The sequence below is a fragment of the Cervus canadensis genome, chromosome 27 (assembly GCF_019320065.1).
Source record: "Cervus canadensis isolate Bull #8, Minnesota chromosome 27, ASM1932006v1, whole genome shotgun sequence".
In the NCBI taxonomy this organism is placed as follows: Eukaryota; Metazoa; Chordata; class Mammalia; order Artiodactyla; family Cervidae; genus Cervus; species Cervus canadensis.
In genome coordinates, this window is record NC_057412.1 from 50,126,190 (window position 1) to 50,150,184 (window position 23,995).

Here is a 23,995-nt window from a genome sequence, read left to right on the forward strand (position 1 = left end):
CTGGAGCTTACTCAAACTCATGCCCATAGCCTCGGTGACGCCATCCAACCATCTCATTCTCTGTTTTCCCTTCTCATCCAGCCTTCAATTTTTCCCAGCATCAGGGTCTTTTCCAATGAGTCAGTTCTTCACATCAGGTGGCCAAAGTTTTGGAGTTTCAGCTTCAGCATCAGTCCTTCCAATGAATACTCAGGACTGATTTCCCTTAAGATGGACTTGTTGGATCTCCTTGCAGTCCAAGAGACCCTCAAGAGTATTCTCCAACACCACAGTTCAAAAGCATCAATTCTTCGGCACTCAGCTTTCTTTATAGTCTAACTCTCACATCCATACATGACCACTGGAAAAACCATAGCTTTGACTAGACAAACCTTGCTGACAAAGTAATGTCTCTGCTTTTTAATATGCTGTCTAGGTTGGTCATAGCTTTTCTTCCCAGGAGAAATCATCTTTTAATTTCATGGCTGCAGTCACCATCTGCAGTGATTTTGGAGCCCCCCAAAATAAAGCAATACCTGTTCCTAATTGGGCATGAGTTGGTAAAGAATCTGCTTGCAATGCAGGAGGCCCAGGTTTGATTCTTGGGTCAGGAAGACCCTCTGGAGAAGGAAATGGCACCCCACTCCAGTATCCTTCCCTGGAGAAGCCCATGGACAGAGGAGCCTGGCAGGTTACAGTCCTTGGGGTCGCCAGAGTCGGACACGACTTAGCGACTAAGCCACTGCCACCACCCACCTCCCTAGGCTAAGCTTCGTGCAGGAAAGCTCCATTTACATAATCGGTAAATTTTAATCACAACTTTTAACAATAATGTGTGTCCATTCCGCAGTGGCTTTTAAGAGAATAGGGTCTGGACGCAGGCTTCTTCCACAGCTACTAGTCATTTGAAATGAGGCTCAGAATCACACCTCTCTCAGAGAAATGCTGTGAGGATTGAATGTGAAGCACCCAGCACAGTGCTTAATGAATGTTCACTATTAATATTTTCTGACTCTTACATCCAGCTTGTACGAGAAGTGCTTTCTTAGAAAACCCTCTGAACTGGCGCCTAACTCATCAAAAGGATGGAAAGTTTCAGAGTCACTGAAATTCGTGGAAAACAGGCTTCTGATACAGAATCAAAAACGTATGTACTTGGTAGAAAAAATCCATTAAAATTTTCTGTAAATAAATCTTTTCTGGGTCAGGAAAAGTTACTGGAACCCCAAAGACTAGGAAATTCTAATAGCATCAGCCAGTGTTATCAGAAAGCTGTGCATCAGAGCACAGGGGGGTATGTTGGTCTTTTATCTCACCTAAATTTATTAGGCACTAAAAAGTTATAACTAAGTATCTAGGCCCATTTAGCAATTGCATTTGCTTTACTTTAAGATTAGACTAATTATACTGATTTAAATACAAGTCAACTCTGCTGCCTTGTTGGATGAACTAATAAAAATTCATCTGGACTCAAGGCATGATAAGAAAATGAAAGATACATATCAATGTTGGAATGAGCACCTAGGTGCCAGAAGATTAATATCTTTCAACTCCTGACATATCAGATTGTTCACATTGCTAGTTATCTTTTTTTTTATAATTCCTTAAAACTTTAAACATGTTTAATTGTTGAGAATAATATATACGATGGAATGAGATAATCCAAATGCTCATTTTTACTTTATAGCCAAAGATCCTGCTATGTTAAATTCACCAAACATTTACAGCAGAATGTCATGCACTAAGCTGTATGCCAAAGGGATGCTGGGAGCCCAGAAATGATTCGGAGATGGTCCCTGCCTTCAAGGAGATGAGAGAAACATGCAAAGAGATCATTAGCATTGCAGTGGCACATGCAAAGAAATATTTGCAGGATGTATAAACTGTGCAATGGTTGTGTGAGAAACATACTTTTGGGCAGAAGGCGATTCATGAGAAGAATAAAACAATTTTAGAAAGATAAAGGGAAAAGAGATTTCTAGGAATGGAGACTAGCACTCGGGGAAGGACAGGTACATTCAGAGGTTCTGTTTAGCTGTGACATAGTTTGGTGTTTTTGCCATTATTGTACCTTTGGATGTTGGCCTATTGAAAGCATTCTTTCAATTGTTAATTCTGGCATTTTCCCAGAGTATCACTTCCTTTAGTCCTGTTATTTTATCCCCAAAGGGCCTACCCCAAATAATGCATAAACAGATTCTAGTGTTCACCCCAAAACTGTCCACAACAAAACACATCGCTATTGCACAATATTCCCCCAAGTCTTTTTCTGAAGCTTTAAATTCAGTCATTTTATTCTGTTTCTCTCAGATAATACTATGAAATTTGAGTTTTTTTTAATGAGCTGTTTCCCCCCCATATCTCCAATCCTACATCTATGTTGAATTCTGCATTGAATTAATCCTGCTAAATACTGAACAAATTCAGTGGTTGTGGGCAATGGTGTAGGGTATTATGGGGGAAGCAGTTTGCCATGGGGTTCTCTTGTCTATAAGTTAATCTTCTTATCTTCAAGGCAGCTCCATAGGACCTGAACTTCAATAGTGTAGAAAGAGAAATTAAAAAAAAAAAAAAAACAAATAAATAAAGGAAAAGAGGGAGCAAGAGAAGTAAGAAGGAAAGTCAGATAGGCTAATATGAAGTTTGAGCCCCACAGAGAGGTCTTCTACAAGGAGAACTGTGAGATAGGGGAATGCTAGCACTTTAGATACCCTAAATGATGGGGTGGAAAGAGGAACTGCTGCTCCTGCTAGTCCTCAGAACATCATTTGACCCTGGTACTACAAATACAAGAGTAAATCTAGTGTAGTTGTGTACCCTGCGAACTTTACAACTTTAGGAGACTAAGGAGTTAATACCCTGGCTGAGAAGATCAACAGTGTTAAGAATGTCAGGTTGCAGGAGTGATCAATATTCTTGAAATGCCTCACAGTAAATATAGATTGGAAGCCGCCAAAATGTCCTTCTGAAGATGAGTGGATAAGCTGCGGTACCTCCAGACTATGAATATTGTGTTAGTCACTCAGCTGTGTTCGACTCCTTGCAACCCCGTGGACTGGACCTCTATCCATGGAATTCCCCAGGCAAGAATACTGGAGGGGGTTGCCATGCCCCAGTGGAATATTATATAGTGCTAAAAAGAAATGGACTATTGAGCCATGAAAAGGCATGTAGAAATCTTAAATGCATATAACCAAGTGAAAGAAGCCAGTCTGAAAAGCACACTGTATAAGTCCAAATATATGACATTCTGGAAAAGGCCAGACTAGAGAGAGTAAAAGGATCACTGCTTGTGGGGTAGTAGGGGTGGATGTGAATAGGCAAAAAAAAAAAGAAAAAAAGATGTTTAAGAGAGTGAAGCACTCTGTATGATGTTACAGTGATGGATGGATGTCATTATACATTTTTCCAAACATATAGAAGGTACAGCACCAAGAGTGAACCCTAATGTAAGCTGTGGACTTTGGGTGGTTATGATGCTTCGATGCAGGTTAATCCTTGATAAAAACGTACCACTCTGGTGAATGATACTGATATTTGGGAAGGTCATGCATGTGTGTAGACAACAGGTAAATAGGAAATCTCTGTTCCTTTCAATTTCTTGTAAACCTAATACTGATTTAAAAATATTAAATCTTAAACAAATAGGCTAGAGTTGGAAAATAAAAGGGAACAGTTTACAAGAACACATGAATACTTTGCTCCTGGTCATACAGACAGTAAATAGCAGAGCTAAGTTGGAAACCAGTCTGTCTTAGCTCATAACCTCTGCTTATTTTCATAACGGAATGGAGGCTCAGTTCTTACGTAGTTTATTATACCTTAGAGTCCAAAGAACGAAGCCTCCAATGCCCAAAACAGTAGGGATGAGAAGATTCTCAATTCTTCTCAAGGCCCCCAACTTAAGTATGCCACATTTAGCAAATAAAAATAAGATGTCCAGTTAAATTTGAAAAGACTATAATGCTGGGAAAGATTGAAGGCTAAAGGAGAAGAGGGCAACAGAGACTGAGGTGAGATAGTATCATCAACTCAGTGGACATGGATTTGAGCAAACTCTGGGAGATGGTGGAGGACAGACACAGCCTGGTGTGAGGTCACAAATAGTCAGACATGAGTCAGTGACTGGACAACAAGTTAAATTTGAATTTCAGATGAGAAGCAGATTTTTTTTTTTTTTTTAGTTTAAATAGGTACCATATATTTTACACTGAATATTTACTTGTCATTTATCTGAAATGCAAACTGAACTCAGCATCCTGCATTTTATCTAGCCAGCCATATATTCAACACAGTACGTTGTGACACTCTCAGTATTAATTTGTACTAAACAAATTTTAAAAATGGAGAAAACCAAGTATTCTAGTGCATATGAGCATTTCCTCAAAGCATTGGAGATAAACTACATGCTTTTCGCTGTTTTCACTGAAGCAGCCAGTAAACATGCTCAGAATTTTCCCTGAATTGTTGAGAAGATCTACAAAACAACAAATGCTGACAAAAACCCTTCAGAGAAGCTTTAGTCATCCTGTGTGCCTCACCGTAAGCTATTCCGGTGATTCTCTAGCATGTGATTCACTCTGGAAGCAAAAACAAGAGAAATAATTGGTGTTTACTGAGACTAGTGTTTGTCAACTCATACCTAGCTACCATCATTGTTTTTTCCCACACTGAAAGCCAGATTCTTTTTAGCAAACTGTACAAAAGATGAAGTCATTCCATCTAACCGACGCTATAGCAACAGGGAAACTTTATGCTTTCGGAATGTAAAATTACTAAGCTTGACATGCAATTAAGAAACTGGGGTCCACACTCACTTCCTAAAATTTAAAGATGTCTGACGTACTCAAAACCCTAATTTAGATCTGATGCAGTCAGCCTCTTTATTTGCCTGCAGTTTTGGGGCCTGAATATAAGAAGAGTTGAGTCATTCCAGAACCACAGCAACATCTGCCATGAGTGTGAGTTCCCTGAGTATGTGATTGTAAACTGCATTTCCTACTTAAATTTGCTTTATGATCATATGCAAGTTCTGTGGCCTCTCTGTATGCAGTAGAGCTTAGGTGTTGAGAGCCTGGTTGGAGGTCAGGCTGTCTGGGTGAACCCTGCCTTCCCATGCCACATGTGCATAACCAAAGCAAATTTTGATTCCTCATCAGGATTGTTGGGAGGACTAAAATACACTTAGAAGAGTGCTAGGCACACAGTAGTTCCCCATACATGTTATTTATTTTCTTAGCAAAAGTAGTCCTATTATGCACTATTGTACAAAGATAAATGCCAGTCATTGGCGTAGCAGCCTATGAAAGATTTTTAAATCTTGGTGTCCTTGAAGACAAGATGAGGAAACTTGAGAAATCATTCTTAAATAGTGATATATAAAATAATCTATCTAATTATTTGCAAGTGCTATTGATTACTGTTACAAGGCATCTGTAACAGATGTTTCAGATGGCCAAAAACAAAACAAAACAAAAAATCAGCTGTCCCTTTGGGAAATGGGGGTAAAAGCAGTAAAGTCAGATTTTCCCTTTCACTGAACGTGCTTCTGCTCAGGCCCTCCAGTACCTCATCTGTCTCTAGCACATTATCATCTGGGAGAACCCAGACTGGTGCAGAAAGATTATCTGGGAAACGCCCTTAACCTGTGAAAAGAGAAAAGGAAAACTCCAAGAGTCCCTGGCTCATGTCCAGTCAGCAAGCTGGTGGCTATGGTAACCACCCCCCCAAAATGACCCTATCGATTTCCACCTCCCAGTGTTCCTGCTCTTACATGAGCCCCTTCTGTGGTGTGGGCTCAACGTAGCTATTTACTTCTGTGAATTTTGAGAAATCTGAGCATTCCTGGGGGCTCAGATGGTAAAGCGTCTGTCTGCAACGTGGGAGACCTGGGATCGATCCCTGGGTCGGGAGGATCCCCTTGAGAGGAAATGACACCCCACTCCAGTACTCTTGCCTGGAGAATCCCATGGATGGGGGAGCCTGGTAGGCTACAGTCATGGGGTCGCAAAGAGTCGGACACGACTGAGCGACTTCTCTCTCTCTGTCTCTCTCTCTCTCTGAATTTAGTGAATAGGAGTTATGGTGTGTAGCTCTGAGATGTAGGTCATAAAAGTCAGTGATTCCTTCCTCAATCTCTCTCACCCCTTTCTCACTCTCTGTCTTTCTATATCTCTCTCTTTCTGTCTGTCTGTCTCCCCACATTTACACTGTTGAAAACCAGCCTAAGTCATGAACAGCCAAATAGAGACATTCCCTTGCAAAGGAAGTGAAGCCTTCCGCCAACAACCGTGTGAGTGAGTTTGGAAACTGAACCTCCATCCCCAGTCGAGTCTTCATGTGAAGGGCTCCCTGAGTGACAACTCAAACGCAACCTCGTGAGACTGAGTCAGAACCATCCAGCTGATCTTCCAGGACCTGGCCCTTGATTATTTGTTGTTGTTTTAAGCTGCTAATATTTGGGCAAACTTGTTGTGCATCAACAGATAAATAACAGAGACAGAGCTCTTAAAAGAGCATCAGGTTATTGCTGAGCTGACAGCAATTTTATCTGAGTAGAATGTAGAATGAGCATCATTTGTTTCTAAATTTTCACAGCAGTTCTGAGTAATCATATACAGAGAGTTGAAATTATTAGCTTAAATAATGCTATTATTAGATCAAAGTTGAAATTATTATCTAAAATGGACTCATTGTTCAACTATAAAGAATTGAAAGTATTATAGCATTCTTTATTTACCAAGAAAGTACTGTGGCTGAAGTTAACATTTCTGGCATTTACTCAGACTCATCTAACCAGGGCAGACCTCAAATCCACCTCTCTTGTTTAAGGTGGATAAACATGTCTTAAAATTCCTGCAGGTGATGACAACTCTGGCAAACACAGTATGCACAGGTGGATTGGATCTTTTATATTGTGACAACAAAGCCAAGAACTAAGGACTTAAAATAGATTATATTTTTCAGACACAACACTATTTACATAGCAATCATTTCAAGTAGATCAGTATTTTAATCTTGGCTTAACACCATGAGGGAAACATACCAAACAGTGGCTCCCAGGTCATTAAAAATATGTCAGGTTTAGGTAAGCATAAAATTGGAGGTCAAGATGAATCCATGCTGAATCCAAGAGGCATTATGTCGTAACTGGTGAAGAGGTGGACAAAACCTCCCCAAAATCATTGTTCACGAAGTCTGAGATACTTCAAGTCATAGTTAAAGGTAGCCATGCCTTCCTAGAAGGAGCCAAGGGCCTGAAAATAAATGCATTTGGAAAAAGATTAACCTAACTTATGGGAGACAAAGCTTCCTAGGGGACAAGGATAGAAGCCAAAGGAGTTAAATGCAGTACAAATACCATGGTTCTCAGGAGAAAGGGGCCTAGGATTACAATCGGGAGTCTTCACTCACATTGTCTCCCAGCATTCCCAACTTGGACCCACTGTTAGAGCCATGGATATTTCGTCATGAAATCAGATACATATTTTTGTACCCAAAGAAAAACTTTAAAAACAATTACATGTTCTGGTAAAAATTGTTTCCTTTGAGAGTGGCATGTTGTGAGATATTTTAACAGTAATATAGGTCATCCTTTTACATGCTCATTTCACACAATTATGAATAGGGAATTAGGTAATCCCCTACTGTATTTCACCAGACCTAGTCTCAAGTGACTTTTGACTATTTCCGAATCAAATCTACCTCTGTCCTTAGAGATAAAAATTCTTCCACCATTGACTTTTTTTTAAGCATGTAATCTGTACAAATCTCAAAGGAGTGACCAAGTTTCAGAAATGCTTTTTGTCTACGCAGCATTTTATACATGCTATTATATGGAAATTAATACAAATTTAAAAAATATTAAAAAATGGCAAAAGGGACCTAAATAAAACATGAAATAACCGCCTCATGAAAAACTCTGTCTGATATTGGGGGTACTGCCTTGGGACTCATTTAGCATGGTGGAGTAGCAAGAACAGAGAGATTTTTATTTTCTAAAACTAACCTTTGAACCTGTAAACACTGGGTAAAATTACCCAGTGTTTAGAAGGTGCATCCTGCAGGCCTCCAACCAAGAGAAGCCGTTTTTTGAAATGAGATGGATGGATGGGCATAAACATCAGGGCAAGAACTGCATCTACAAAAACACAGCTTAGTAACTCCTGTCTCACTAGTTCCTTTTATCAGTGAGTCTGTTTCTGCTTTGCTTGTTTCCTTTCAGGAGTTTTAAGATTTCAGGTTCTTACATCCAAGCCTAAAATTCATTTTGAGTTTATTTGTGTATATGGTATAACAAAGTGATACAGTTTCATTCTTTCACATGTAGCTGTCCAGTTTTCCCAACACAGCTTCCTGAAGATCCTGTCTTTTTCCCGTTGTATATTCTTGTCTCCTTTGTCACAGATTAACTGACCGTGTAAGTGCGGGTTTATTTCTGGGTTCTCTGCTCTGTTCTGCTGATCTGTGTGTGTTTTTGTGCCAGGACCTCACTGTTTAAATCATTATAACTCTGTAGAACAGTCTGAAATTAGGGAGCATGATTCCTTCTTTGTGGTTCTGTACAAATTTTGGTATTTAGTTCCACTTCTGTAAAAAAATGCCATTGGTATTTTGATGAGGATTGCATCAAATTTGTAGGTTACTCTGGATAGTATGGACATTTTAACAATATTAACTCTTTCAATCTATGGGCACAGTATATTTTTCCATTTATTTATGTCATCTTAAATTGCTTCTGGGTTTCTCTGGTGGCTCAGCTATAAAAGAATCCACCTGCAATGCAGAAGATGCGGGTTTGATCCCTGGGTCAAGAAGATCCTCTGGAGTAGGGAATGACAATCCACTCCAGTATTCTTGCCTGGGACTTCCCATGGACAGAGGAACCTGGTGGGCTGTGGTACATGGGGTCACAAAGAGTCGGACACAGTGAAGCCACCGAGCACACAAAAATGTCTCTTACCGATGTTTCATAGTTTTCTGAGCATGGGTTTTCTCTCTGGTCTAATTTATTTCTAGATATTTTATTATTTTTTATCCAATTTTAAACTGGATTATTTTCTTTATTTCTCTTTCTGATCGCTCTTTATTAATGTATAGAAAAGCAACAGAGTTTTGTATACTATTTGTATCATGCAACTTTCCTGAATTCATTTATTTATTCTAGTATATTTTTCTGTGGAACCTTTGAGATTTTCTATGTATCGTATTGCCATCAGTGAATAGTGACAGCTTAACTTCTTTCTTTCCAATTTGGATGCCTTTTATTTATTTACTTATTTTTTGCTCCCTAATTGCTGTGGCTAAGACTTCCAATACTATGTTAAATAAAAGCAGTGAGAGTCGGCATCCTTGTCTTGTTCCTGATCTTGGAGGAAAAGCTTTTACTTTCCTTAGTTGCTTTTAAGGGTCTGTCTTTATCCTTAACGTTCTCCATTTTAATTATAACGTGTCTTGGTGTGTTTCTCTGAATTCAATGTATTTGGAACTTTCCGGGCTTCTTGGAGCTGGAGGTCTGCTTCCTTCTCCAGATGAGGGAATTTTTTAGCCATTATTTATTCCAATGACTTTTCTCGTCTTCCTCTTCTTCTTCTGGGGTTCCTGTAACGGGAACATTATTCTGCTCGGAGCTTTCCCAGAGATCGCTTGGAGGAGCTTCACTGTTTAGAATTCTTTTTTCATTGCGCTGCTCTGTCCAGTTTGGCTATTTTCATCACTTTGTCTTTCCATTTACTGATTCATGAACCGCTCTAGTGTATTTTTTAGTTCAGTTATCATTTCTTTTTGGTACTGTCTTATATTTTCTACCTCTTTGCTGAAGTTCTCGCTGTGTTCACCCAGTCTTCTGCTGAGATCAGTGAGCGTTTTTATGACCATTATTTTGAACTCTATCATATAGCTTCCTTATCTCTATTTCACTAAGGTCTTTTCGGGAGATTTGCCTTGTTTTTTGGTTTGGAATATACTTGCATGTCTGCTCATTTTGCCTGTCTCTCTGTGTTTATCTATGTGTATTGGACAAAATGATTGCATCCCTCAGTCTTGAACAGGTGGGCTTGTGGGAGCTGCTCCATGGGGCCCCCAAGCACAGCCTTCCCTGGCCACCAGGGACAGGTTTTCTGTGGGCATCCCTTCGGCACTGCGTGGCCGGCTGCAGTTAAAGGCGGAGGGTTTGAAGCGATTGCTGGTCCTGGCTGCGGCCTGGTTTCTGTGAAGAGTGGGCCGCGTTCAGGGTGTTGACTGGGGTGGTTGTGGTCAGCTGCTACACAGGGATGGATGAGCTCAGGCCCTGCGCAGCCCGGGGGCGGCTCAGAAGCTGTGTCAGGGCACCCGCCGATGCCTAGCATGGTCAGCCGCTGTGAGGCTTGGGGGGACACTCGTTGCAGCTCTGTGTATGAAGCTCAAGGCCAAGGGCCCTCACCCGGTCCAGCTGTGGTTCGATATCTTCGCAAGGTGGTGCTCGCCCAGCCTGGTGAGGCGCCGAGGCTGTGTGGGGTGGGGACACGAGACGCTTGCCCAGCCCACCTATAGCACAGGTGGGCAGAGCGTGCGCTTGGGTACCGGCAGGCTTGGGGTGGGGGCGCTGAAAGCGGGCCCGTCAGCGCTGTTACCGGTTAAAATGAGACTGCGAAAAGGGTATTCGTCAGTGTTGCATCCCTGGGTGAAGTTCTGCAGGGGCCTCTGTCTTCAGCAGCTGCTTTAAATGTAGTCAGTGGGTCTCCTTTCCTTGTCGTCAGGGGCATTTCACTCTGTAGCTTTTGTGCTGGATCTCAGAGCCGGTGCCTTTGTATGGAAGCACATTAAGGGCAGGAGCCCTCTTTCCTACATTTCTATGACTCTCCTGCTCTTAATCCCCACTGATATTCAAAACCATATGTTTTGTGGGGTTATCATTGTTTGTATTTAATGGAACATCTAATAAAAAGATTTTTCCTTTATTTCACCTAAAATTTTACCTAAAGGTCTTTACCTTAACAAGCCAGTTTTAATGATCCCTGATCTATGCAACTAGAATCTTGGGATTTAGCCCTAACTGTTTCACTAATTAGCTGTTGTGACCTTGGATGAGTAATCACTCTGGGTTTGACTGCCTTTGTTGGAAACACCAATTTGTACAAAATGGTCTCTTCTAGCTCTGTCGGTCATTATCCTATTTCTTGCTACTGGGTAAATAGTTTGACTGAGAATTTCAAATTAAAGCCCTTTCTTAAACATTATCTTTGATTTAACTTTTAGCTCCATGATTTTCTGAGGATTTTCACTGGTATAGAAAAAAATGTTTTTTAATTATGAAATGCCATGAGAATCATCTATATCAATTCAGTAAGTACACAACTCTATGGCTCCTACTGATGAGCCAACATTTCAAACTTCTCATGATTGCTTTTTTTTTTTTTTTAATGTGGCTTCCCTGTACCACTGCTCTCTGAATATAATAACATCATCATCATTAATTATAATTACACCTAATCTGCCAGCTGGTGATTATTTTTCCTTCTTCATTCCTGACTTTTTTATATTTGAGATTTTTTTTTTCTTTTTAAATTAACCTTCCCATCTGCAGTATATTTAAAACTTATAATAGTCTTCTTATTGCAAAAGTCTCTACAAGCCCTGCTTTCAAGGAGACATATACATGTGTAAGATGGAAAAAAATCAAAATCGTCAGGTTTTTGCCACTTGAATCTCACTGTAACACTTCCATTTCTGTTCAAGTCAACCACTCCTCAAAGTGTGTCTATCTCTCTCATTCCAATAAAGCCTTACAAAAGGAATCCCCTCTTTAGTCATCTGGCTGTGCTTCATAAGCTTTTTACAAAAGACCACATGCTAATCTGCTATCACTAAGGTAACTACATAACATTACTGTGGGTGAGAATCTGGCCAATTACACATTTTCACAGACCTGCTATTAAATTTCAAGTAATTGCTCAATTCTTGCATAACATGAGCTATTAACATAGCTTATCATGTAGCATGCTAGTATTGAATTTCCATCTGAGGGGTTATTTAATAATGGCATTGAAATAAAAAATGAAATCTGTAGACCCTGAGCAATATCACAGCTTTTACATGCTCTGCAGTCTGTAATAGGCTATTAGATAAAAGATAGTAATGTATTCTGGAAGAGCGAGTCCATTGACAATGAATAAAGGGCATGATTTTATTCTTGCTTCACAAAGAATGATGTCTGAATCTTTCTTAAAAGAATTATAGTCTTCAAGAGCTCCCAGACTTATATCCTTTTGCAACTGGCATATAGGTCTTATTCTGTACAATATCTTAAGAAGGAACGCCAGAAATGTTTTGGAATATATAGAAAGATATCTAAAAACATAGGTGTTTTGAAATGTTAAAGGCACTGAAAATTGTAATATCATTAATATCTGCATGTCTACTGAAGAACAAGGAAGAAGAAAAATACTTCGTTCATGACATTTTGTAAGATTTACCACATATAATTTTTAAAGTGTATTTTCCACTAAAACAAATATTCACAATGTAAATGCTTTAAATTCTTAGCTTTATACATGTATATATTTCTTAATTTTTTCAAATTAACTAAGATTGAGTAACTAAACTCAAATATTTAACACTGGGACAACTGTTACATAAATATTGATAAATTTTGCTATTTACGTGCTCAAAAAATATATTAGTAATTATCAAAGAGTTGACTCTCTCTAATTTCTCTATTATCAGTTCAACTTTCCAGGGCAAAGCAAATGGAATTTTCAAAATTCTCCAAGAGCCAAAGTCACGAGAACCCAAGCTGAGCATGCTCGGGTTTTACGGCCACGTTTTCCCTACAGCTCTGGATAAGAGGGGATTGGAAAAAGACACAACTTTTGTTTAAAAATAATAATGTAATCTTAAGTTACTGTAGTAATATCTAATAACCTGTAAATATTTCAAAGTTGTATGGGCTTCCTGCTTGTACTGTTTATGCTGTTGTTTAGCCTCTAAGTGACGCCTGACTCTTTTCAACCCTAGCCTTCCAGGCTCCTTTGTCCATAGGGTTTCCTGCAAGAAGACTGGAGTGGGTTGCCATTTCCTACTCCACGGGGTATTTCAGACCCAGGCTCGAAATCACGTCTCCTGCTTGGCAGGCAGATTCTTTATCACTGAGACACCAGGGAAGTGATTCTTTAAAATTACTATCTGATGAAGGAAAAATCATTGAACACAGTTGAAAAATTTGGCAAGTATTGAAATATTGAGCAAAAAGGAGAAAAAAAGTGGCAAAACGTTCTATGCCTTTTATAGGTATGGAAACAATTCTGAGTGTGATAGTCCCCTTTGATTTATAAAAGTCATTTGGAATCCTAAATATCGAATTACACTACAGCCTAGTGATGTTTTTCAGTTTATTCTATTATAGGGAAAACTGCCTTTGACAGTTTGAAGTAGCAAGTATTGACAAGCCAATGCTTTTAACTGGATCTGAAGAAGAAACACATATATTAAAAGAAAAAGGAGCTATCTTGCTTATTTGAAGAGAGATCATTGGGCCCATCAGAACACAGTCTACCAGTTTGAAAACTAAACTTCATTAAAAAGCAAGGGAATTATTACAGCAATGGCTTTAAAACAAAGAAAATGAAAGCATCACGCAGACGACGAACTGAGAAAACTGGTTGACCCAGAAAAGAGCATCTGTCTAAACGTTAAAAGGAAAATTAAGCACAGGATCACGGTCTGCACATTTATCATAGCAAAAATGCTATTTTAGCACAGTAATGGAGACAATGACTTTGTCTCCATGAAAAACATGAAGGGAGTTACTTTGTCAATTCACTGAGCTCCATTAACCATAGCAACTACAAAGGTTTGAAAATATAGTCAACAAGCTTCTTGAAGTTGGCTGATCCATATTATGCATAAACAGTATATTTGGTTCTGAAATATTATATGTATTATAGATATGAGTAAAAGCAATATATAGAGCAAATATATAGAGCAAAAGCAATTTTTAAAAGATTGGAAATAAAGATCAGTTTGTTCTCTTGCAGTTTTAGTCTATAACTGGGTTATCCTAAAGCTCTTGATTCAAAGAATTTGTCCCAAGGGATTTTTTTTGTATGGAGGGTAAGGAACTATAAATGCCTTTTCCTTTATTTCTCTTTGGATGCACATAAGGGGCATTATTATCACAACCATTGAACTCACCATGAAGGCTCATTTCAGGTAGAAAGAAGCAACTCTAAAAATATGTATGTATGTATGTGTATAGTATATATTTATGTATCATTCATCACATGATATGGCCCCCTACATGTTCACAGTATAATACTCCATTATTATTATCCAGAGTGTTTTTATTTTATAAGGAGAAAGTTGTTAGAAACGATAGTTGGCACAGAACTAATTCTGGGCACTAGTCCAGCACTGGTACCAGCTTGTTTCATTATACAGGAGAAAGTCATTCTGCCTCACTAGGTTTTAATTTCTTCATTTGTAAAAAAACAAAAAAAAAACAAAAAAGCAAAAAACCTAGCAAGGTGTTTTATCTAAGAAGAAACCAAATGTAGAATTTTGTATTTGTTTGTTTATGGATCAAGTGGCCAATAACTCCCTTGAACATCTATTGTTTAACCTGATATGACTGGAGGCTTAATGTTTGGTGGTTTAACTAAAGGAAGAAAGAGCTGTTGACTTTTTAAACTTTTTTATGATGTTTTATTTCGTCCCACCCCACATGGACATCTCACAAAAGAAGAAGGAAAGCTGAGTTTTCATTTGCCCTTCACTTTCACCATCTTTCCCCAGCCCGCCCTACTAGTCTTGGAATTCTTTAGAGCTCCAAAAGAAAGAAGAAAATATCACCAGGTAAATGAGGTACGTCCTAAAATGCTGGGGCAAACGGGCGTAGGACGGGTCCCTGGGAAGTTCTCTGGTGAGAGGGAGAGCTCAGTACTCTACCACCCGCCCCGTACTGCGAGCCACACTCACAAACACAGTCACACCCTCCTCCACCTCGCACTGGCTCAGTGCAAGAGGAGTGAGCAGACAGGAACAGCCAGGCCAGGTGGGAAGGTGATCTCTGAAAAGTGCCTGGAAAAAGCTACCCTGGTAAGGAAGAAAGATGAAGATGAGCATGTTGTGATGTGCGTCTGTGGGAATGCTCCAAGCAAGTGAAGCGTGTGCTGAGGAAGGAGGGGTGGGGGGAGGAGAGTAAGGTCTTGCACCAGAAAATAGGAGTCTAATGACCACTATTTATGATCTTTTTCATGAGACTTCCTTTGAACCTAAAGAGTAGTGGAGTGCAATGCAGATTATAAGATTATGCTCAGCTGGCCATACAGAAAGCTTGTGGCTCACCAGCACAGTGCCCCATAGGTGTCAGAACAGAGGAATACTAGTTTTAGAGAGTTCTACATAGTGAAGGGCAATGCCTTGTCCCTAAGATGTTAGTTATCTAGTGTTTTGTGGAGGCAAAGAATCCTGGATGGTATGAAGCTCTGAGCTGTGGCTTTGAGCCTGTCATTGGGTGAAATTGGAACTGTCTTTTCCTCCTTGTGAGCCTCCTTCCAAACTGCCTCAAGACCTTTACTTCCTTCTATAATGAGGAGCTAAATAAAGATAAAATGAAGATCCTTTCATTGCTATGATTTTGTTACTTCATTGAATAGAAAAGGCCTAATAGAATCGATGGATAATAAAAAAAAGTAAGAGAATTCCAAAACACTGTTTACTTTTGCTTTATTGAGTATACTAAAGACTTTGCCTGTGTAGATCACAACAAACTAGAAAATTCTAAAAATATGGGAATACCAGACCACCTTACCTGCCTCCTGAGAAGCCTGTATGCAGGACAAGAAGCAACAATTAGAACTAGACATGGAACAATAGACTGCGGGGGGCGGGGGTGGTGGAAAGGAGTACGTCAAAGCTGTGTATTATCACTCTGCTTATTTAACTTCTCTGCAGAGTATATCATGTGAAATGCCAAGCTGGATGAATCACAAGCTGAAATCAAGATTGCCAAGAGGAATATCAATAACCTCAAATGTACAAATGATAGCACTCTAATGGCAGGAAGCAAAGAACTAAAGAGCCTCTTGATGAGGGTGAAAGAAGAAGGTAAAAAAGCTGGCTTAAAACTCAACATTCAAAAATTAAAGATCATGGCATCCAGTCCCATCACTTCATGGCAAATAGATGTGGAAAAAGTGGAAACAGTGACAGATTTTATTTTCTTGGGCTCCAAAATCACTGTGGACAGTGACTGAATACATAAAATTAAAAGATGCTTGCTCCCTGGAAGAAAAGCTATGACAAACCTAGACAGTGTATTAAAAAGCAGAGACATCAATTTGCCAACAAAGGTCCATATAGTCAAAGCTATGGTTTTTCCAGTAGTCATGTATGAATGTGACAGTTGGACCTTAAAGAAGGCTGAGAGTTGAAAAATTGATGTTTTGAATTGTGGTGCTGGAGAAGACACTTGAAGAGTCCCTTGTACAACAAGGAGGTCAAATCAGTCAATCCTAAAAAAAAAAAAAAAAAAATCAACCCTGAATATTCATTGGAAGGACTGATGCTGAAGCTGAATCTCCAATACTTTAGCCAACTGATGCAAAGAGCCAACTCATTGGAAAAGGCCCTGATGCTGGGAAAGATTGAAGGCAGGAGGAGAAGGGGATTACAGAGGGTAAGATGGTTGTACGGCATCACCAAATCAATGGGCATGAGTTTGAGCAAACTCGGGGGGATGGTGATAGACAGGGAAGCCTGGCAAGCTGCAGTTCACAGGGTCACAAAGAGTTGGACATGGCTTAGTGACTGGACAACAAAGGGGGAAATATCTGTCTCCTGTATCTTCATAGTGACATAGGGCACCGTGTTATCAGAGTGGAGGATGTCAGCCTATGTCCGTAGCATCTCTGCTGATAGTTTTAGCTGTCTGCATACATATACGGGCAGAACAAGCCCTGATTATCTTGACGCCCCCAAGGATATAGATTATTATGTGGAATAATGTTAATGCCATTCTACTGAGGACAGTTCTTAGACTTGTGCTATCCATAGATTGAGCACTGCCCAAGTTGGAGCAGCGTATGTCATGGCTACAGTCTGGTCATAATGCAGTTACCTTTGTTCAGTGGTGGCAGTTACAGCCACCATCAGTTCTTGAAAAGCATCAATTCTTAAAAACAACTCAGGAATGTGCATCAGACACTGAATCTGAGCCTCTGTTGTCCTAATCATTAACTGTTCTATTTTGTACTTGGGAGAGGGATGGCCTTCAGGAGTCTGCTTGCTTCCAAAACCCTTATTCACATGTAGTACTATTCTTTGAACCTGAGTGTGACAGAAAGCACAATTACATAAGAAATAAAGTGTTTATTTATTTTAGCCTTTCAGCATTTACATTGCTGTAGCAACTGAAAAAGGAGATTGTTTTCTGTGTCACATCAATTAATTTCAATCTTTGCTTACAGGATGAATCACCTGCATACCAAAGAATGTTATCTCCTTGGCTGCCTCTGTAGAAGAATGTACTTATAAGGTGATAATCTTTGTTCTCCCTAAGCAGTCAATGAGAAAAAAAAAAAAAATGCTTGCAGTATAATTATACCTTTAAAGGAGAGAACTTAGCCTTAAGATAGGTCATGTTCTGCGAAGAGTGCTACCCAAAAAGCCATCTCCAGTCCTACAAAAACAACAACCCTTTAGAAATGGTCTTCTGTAGGCCTAACTTTAGCAGCTTGGTGAACAGATAATTGTAAATCTTTTTGAAATGATTTCAAAAATGGTTTAACCTATGGACATTTACCTTTTCTTAAGAAATGAACTTCATTTGCTGCATTTTAATGTTTGTTGAATTATGTGCTTTTTTAATTTAATATTCATCAGCCCTGTTCTTTTTATTTCATTTATTTATCATTTTCATTTTTGACTGTGCTGGGTCTTCATTGCTGCATGGGCTTTTCTCTAGTTGCAGCAAGCATGGGCGAATCTCTAGCTGTGACCCACGGGCTTCCCTCTGCTGCGGCTTCTCTTCTGCAGAGCGCGGGCTCCGGGCTGCGTGGGATTCAGTAGCTCAGCAGTTGTGGTTCCTGGGCTCTAGAGAAAAGCTCAGTAGCTGTGGCACACAGGCTTAGTTACGCCATGGCGTGTGGGATCTTCCTGGATTGGGGGGTGAGCCTGTGTCTCCTGCATTGGCAGACAGATTCTTTACCACTGAGCTGACTAAAGTGTGCCTTCTCTCCAGGCTTGTTGGCTGTGGCTTGCAGGCTTTAGTTGCTCTGTGGCATGTGGAATCTTCCCAGATGAGGGATCGAGCCCATGGCCCCAGAATTGGAAGGTGGATCCCCACCCATTGTACCACCAAGGAAGTCTGAGGATGCCAGATTTGTGAAGAGAGTTGAAGAGTAGATTTTCTAAACTCTTATCATGAGTCTCTGTGTCTGAGGTATATCCTCATTAAGAAGAGTTGTAAGAAAAGTTTCCCACAATTATACAGTGATTCAGTTCAGTTCAGTTCAATTGCACACAACGTCTGTGACCCCATGGATTGCAGCATGCCAGGCTTCCTGTCATCACCAACCCCCAGAGCTTGCTCAAACTCATGTCCATCGACTTGGTGATGCCATCCAGCCATCTTATCCTCTGTCATCCCCTTCTCCTCCTACCTTTAATCTTTCCCAGCATCAGGGTCTTTTCCAATGAGTCAGTTCTTCGCATCAGGTGGCCAAAATATTGGAGTTTCAGCTTCAGCATTAGTCCTTCCAGTGAATATTCAGGACTGATTTCCTTTAGGATTGACTTGCTTGATCTCCTTGCAGTCCAAGGGACTCTCAAGAGTCTTCTCCAACATGACAGTTCAAAAGCATCAATTCTTCAGTGCTCAGCTTTCTTTATAGTCCAACTCTCATATCCATACATGATTATTGGAAAAACCATAGCTTTGACTAGATGGTGATTATGTTAGTGTAACTAAAACTTTCCTGGTATGTTAATAATCTATAATTGAATATGTTTAAATACATCTTTTTAAATCATTAAACCTAGAACCTAGATTATTTTTTACCATGATTTTTCAACACCAAAAATGCTTCCAGTTTGTGTAGAATCAGATATTCTAGAGAACTATAGTAAACTGATTGACCATAGGTAAATCAACTTAAAATACACTTGGTGACAATAATCTTATATTGATCTCTAATTTATCTGGTCTCTTTATAGTCATACAAAATGAACTGTGATTAAAATATCTATGAACACCTTGACAAGGGTCTTGTATGGAAATACCTTCTTATATAGCTAGAGATTCACTTACAGAATATATAGAGGAATGTTCAGTTCAGTTCAGTCGCTCAGTCGTGTCCGACTCTTTGCGACCCCATGAACTGCAGCACGCCAGGCCTCCCTGTCCATCACCAACTCCCGGAGTCCAACCAAACCCATGTCCATCGAGTCGATGACAACTTTCAACCACCTCATCCTCTGTCATGCCCTTCTCCTCCTGCCCTCAGTCTTTCCCAGCATCAGGGTCTTTTCCAATGAGTCAGCTCTTATAGAGGAATGTAGCATTTCTTAAAATTATATCTAATGCATGAAATATATTTTGAAAATATTAATGTTCCCAGAAGTATTCACAAAGCATTTTTTATTTTTGAGATATGTGGGCTAAGGAAATAATCAGAGAGTAGGTCAATCAATTACGTACACATATATGTCTTCAATAGGGTCATGCTTTCGGACACGTCGCTTTATATATCCACTTAAGTTTGCTTCAATTTCACTTAGATGTTTGACAGATATCCCAAATTCATTATGTTCAAGCTTTTGATACTTTCCTTATAAATTTCTCCTCTTTTAACATTTTTATCTTACTGTTTGACAGTTTTTAATCACCTTCTCAAGATATTAAACTGGAAGATTTCCTTTCACTTCTCTTACTTTCATTCTCCACATCTGACGAAAGGACTGTCATTTCTGTCTCCAAATTACACTTTGGCCCTATTTCCTTCCATCCCCACTGCCACTAGCCTAGGGCAATCTGCTGCCGTTTCTACTATTGTCTTCGTCAGTTATTTTCCAGTTACAAGCCAGAGCGGACTTTCATAGTTTGCAGAGTACCTTCTTATTTCAGTCTCTTTGCATTTAATAAAATATGCAAAATCTTTTTTAAAAGAGACTTAGAAAGTCCTGGAGGAACTGATATCTGCTGGCCTTTCTGACCTTACCTGACACCAGTCCTCACTACCAACTCTCATAGCATGTCAACCAAATCTTCTTTAAGTTACGGAAAAGTTCTTTCCTGTCCCAGGGACTTTTGTACTTGATGTTTTCTCTCCCTGGGATTCCTCTCCTTCCCTTTTGTCCTATTAATTTAAAAAATCCCTTCAAAATATTTTCATTTTTATATATTTGTTGAAATTATTAAAATTTAAATTCTATATACAATTTTAAACTATAAAAGTATCTTGTTATCTTAGGTTCAATAATTTTCAGCTTTATTGAAGCATAACTGAAAAATAAATAAAACATACATATTTAAAGTGAACATCCCAGTGAGTGTTGACATATGTATTTACTCATGAAACCATCACCAGCACTACAAATTCATTACTTTCAGAAGTCTGTCTGTAATTCCTCCTTGTCTCTTCTTGCCTTCATCATTCTTGTCATCAGGAAACTGTGTTATGCTTTCTGTGACTGTAGGTGAGTTTCATTTTTTGAAATTTCATATATATGAAATCTTACAGTACGTCCATTTGGAAGCAGTGGTGGGGGGTCAGCCTTCTCTGCTTCAGTCTAACTGTTACATCCATGTTGCTGTGTGTAGGAAGAGTTCATTCATTTTTATTGCTGAATGCCATCCCATTGTACGGATGCATTAAAATTTGCTTATCCATTTGTATGTTGACATACAAGCTGACTATTTCCCATTTTTGGTTATTAAAAATAAAGTTTCTGTGAATATTTATTTATAAGTCTTTTTTTCCAGTTGTATTGAGGTATAATTGATATACAAAAATCTGCATGAAATTATACATTTGGGGATTTTAGACATATATGTATACACTCATGTTATTATAACCACTGTAATGGAAATAAACATAGAAATCGCCTCCAAAAGTTTCATTGTGCCCTTTGCTGTGTTTGTGTGTGTGAGTGGAGTGTGTACTTTTTTGTAGTAAGAGAACTTAACATGGAATTTATTATTTTAACAAAGTTTTAAGTACGCAATACCTGATCATTGACTATAGGCAGATCTTTGGAATTTACTAGTCTATATAATGCTACCTTTATATCTATTCAACAACTACCCCCATGTCTTTCACAACTACCCCAATGTCTTTCTACTCCCATCTTCTCATAATCATTATCCTAATGTCTGCTTCTATACATTTTTTCTATTTTAAGTCTTGGTAGAAGAGGAATCATGTAGAATTTGTCCTTGTGACTGACTCATTTCACTTTGCTCTGCCTTCCAATTGAAGGCAGGAGAAGGGGATGACAAAGGATGAGATGGTTGGATGACATCACTGACTCGATGGACATGAGTTTGAGCAAGTTCTGGGAGTTGGTGATGGACAGGGAAGCCTGGCATGCTGCAGTCCATGGAGTCACAAAGAGTCAGACATGACTGAGCGACTGAACTGAACTGAACTGCCTTCCAAATCCTTAATGTCGTCCAGGGCCATCCATGTTGTTACAAATGGTAGGATTCCCTTCCTTATTCAGGGCGAATAGTATCCACTGCATATATATACCACTTTTTCTCAATCCATCCATCTGCTGATGGACATCTGGATCATTTCCATGTCTTGGTTAGGTTAGGTACACTGCGCTCAGTTGTGTCTGGCTCTTCGTGGCCCCACAGACTGTGGTCTGCCAGCCTCTTCTGTTCACGTAATTTTCCAGGCAAGAATACTTGAGTGGGTTGCCATTTCCTTCTCAAGGGGATCTTCCTGATCCAGGGATCAAGCCCATGTCTCCTGAGTCTCCTGTGTTGGCAGATCGAGTCTTCACCACGAGCACCACCTGGGAACCCCAAAAGATGTGTGCCTGCTCAGTTATCTGACTTATTGAGACCCCCTAGCCTGTAGTCTGCCAGGCTTCTCTGTCCATAAGATTCTTCAGGCAAGAGTACTGGAGTGTGTTGCCATTACCTCCTTCAGGGAATCTCCCCAACCCAGGGGCTGAACCCGGCTCGCCTGTGTCTTCCGCGCTGGCAGGCAGATTCTTTACCATTGTGCCACATGGGAAGCATCGTGGCTAGAGTGATGCTAAAAAAATAACAAAAATAGCGCTGCAACAAACATAGAAGTGCAGACAATTCTTCAAGATTCTGATTTAAGTACTTTTGAATATATAACCAGAAGAGGGATTTTGGGATCATGCAGTATTTCTATTTTTAATTTTTTGAGTAACCTCCACTGTTTTCTATATCAGCTAAAATTTACACTCCGATCAACAGTGTGCAGGGGTTCAGGTTTCTGCACAACTTATCTAATACACATGCACACACAGACACATGCACACACATACATATAACAGCTATTCAAATAGATGTGAGGTGATATCTCATTGTGATCTTGGTTTGCATTTCCTGATGATTAGTTATATTCAGTACCTTTTCATATACCTGTTGGCCATTTGTATGTCTTCTTTAAAGAAATATCTATTGAGGTCTTTTGCCCACTTTTTAAAAAAGAAAGGTTGAGCTCTGAATTAAAAAAAAATTAAACTGTATTTTTAGAACAGTTTTAGATTTACAATAAAATCAAGATGAAGAAACAGAAATTTCCCCTATACCGCACCCCCACATGTATGTAACCATAGAGCACAGCATCACCACCAGGATGGGACATTTTTACAAAGGAAGAACCTCCATAGACACATCATAATTATCCAAAGCCCATAGTTTACCTTAGGGTTCACTCCTGCTTTTGTACAGGCTATGGGTTTGGATAAATGTGTAATTACATCCATCCATTATTGTAATATTCACTGCCCTGAAAATAGTCTCTTCTGCCTATTCATTGCTCCCCCACTCTCACCCCAGGCAGCCACTCATCTTTCTACTGTCTGTACAGTTTCGTCTTTTCCAGATCTCCATATAAATGGAGTAATGCCGTATGTGACCTTTTAACGTTGGCTTCTTTAACTTAATAATGTTCACTTAAGTTTCTTCCATATCTTATTATGGCATGATAGCTCATTTTTTAGCATTGAGTAGTATTCCATTGTCTGGATATACCACTTATGCATTGACTTACTAAAAGACATTTTGGTTGCTTCCAAATTTTAGCAGTTATGAATAAAACTGCTATAAACTTATCTATATGCATCTTTTTGTGTAGTCATAGTTTTCAATTCCTTTGGTTTTAAATATCAAAAAGCATACTTTCTGGATCTATAATAAGATTAAGTTTAGTTTATTTTATATTTTTTAAAAAACATGGAACACTTCATGAATTTGTGTGTCATCCTTGCCCAGGGGCCATGCTAATCTTCTCTGTATTGTTCCAATTTTAGTATATGTGCTGCCGAAGCGAGCACAAGTTTAGTTCAATAAGAAACTGCGAAATGCTCTTGAAAAGTTGCTGTGCCATTTTTGCATACCCACCAATAAGGAATGGGAGTTCCTATTGCTCCACATCCTTTCCAAAATTTGGGGTTATCAGCATTCTGGATTTTGGCATTTCTAATATGTGTGTAGTGGTATCTCAGTGTTTTAATTTTTTGTTCATTTCTGTATTTTGTTATTGAGTTGTAAGAATTTCTTATAATAAAATCCAATCTGAGGGTTGCATTCCACAAGATAACTGGCTTGTACTCTAAAATGTCAAGGTCGTGAAAGACAAAGATGGACTAAAATGCTATTCAAGTTTAAAGGATTAAAGGCTAGGGAGAACTGAATAGAATATATGAACCTGGATGAAATCCCAGAGCAGAGTTTCTTCTGGAATTTCTACTACAATTTTTGATATAAATGACATTATTGGGGCAATGTGCAAAATTTGAATATGATCTGTGTATTATATAACAACTGTAT

The 23,995-nt window shown here is 39.2% G+C and overlaps 1 non-coding gene across 1 annotated transcript; it reads right to left on the bottom strand.

Moving 5' to 3' along the window:
* Positions 1–23,392: 23,392 nt before the first annotated feature.
* On the bottom strand, positions 23,393–23,499 carry LOC122429007. The gene has a single exon (XR_006265878.1). It is a non-coding gene; the product is annotated as a U6 spliceosomal RNA (small nuclear RNA).
* Between the last annotated feature and the right edge of the window lie 496 nt (positions 23,500–23,995).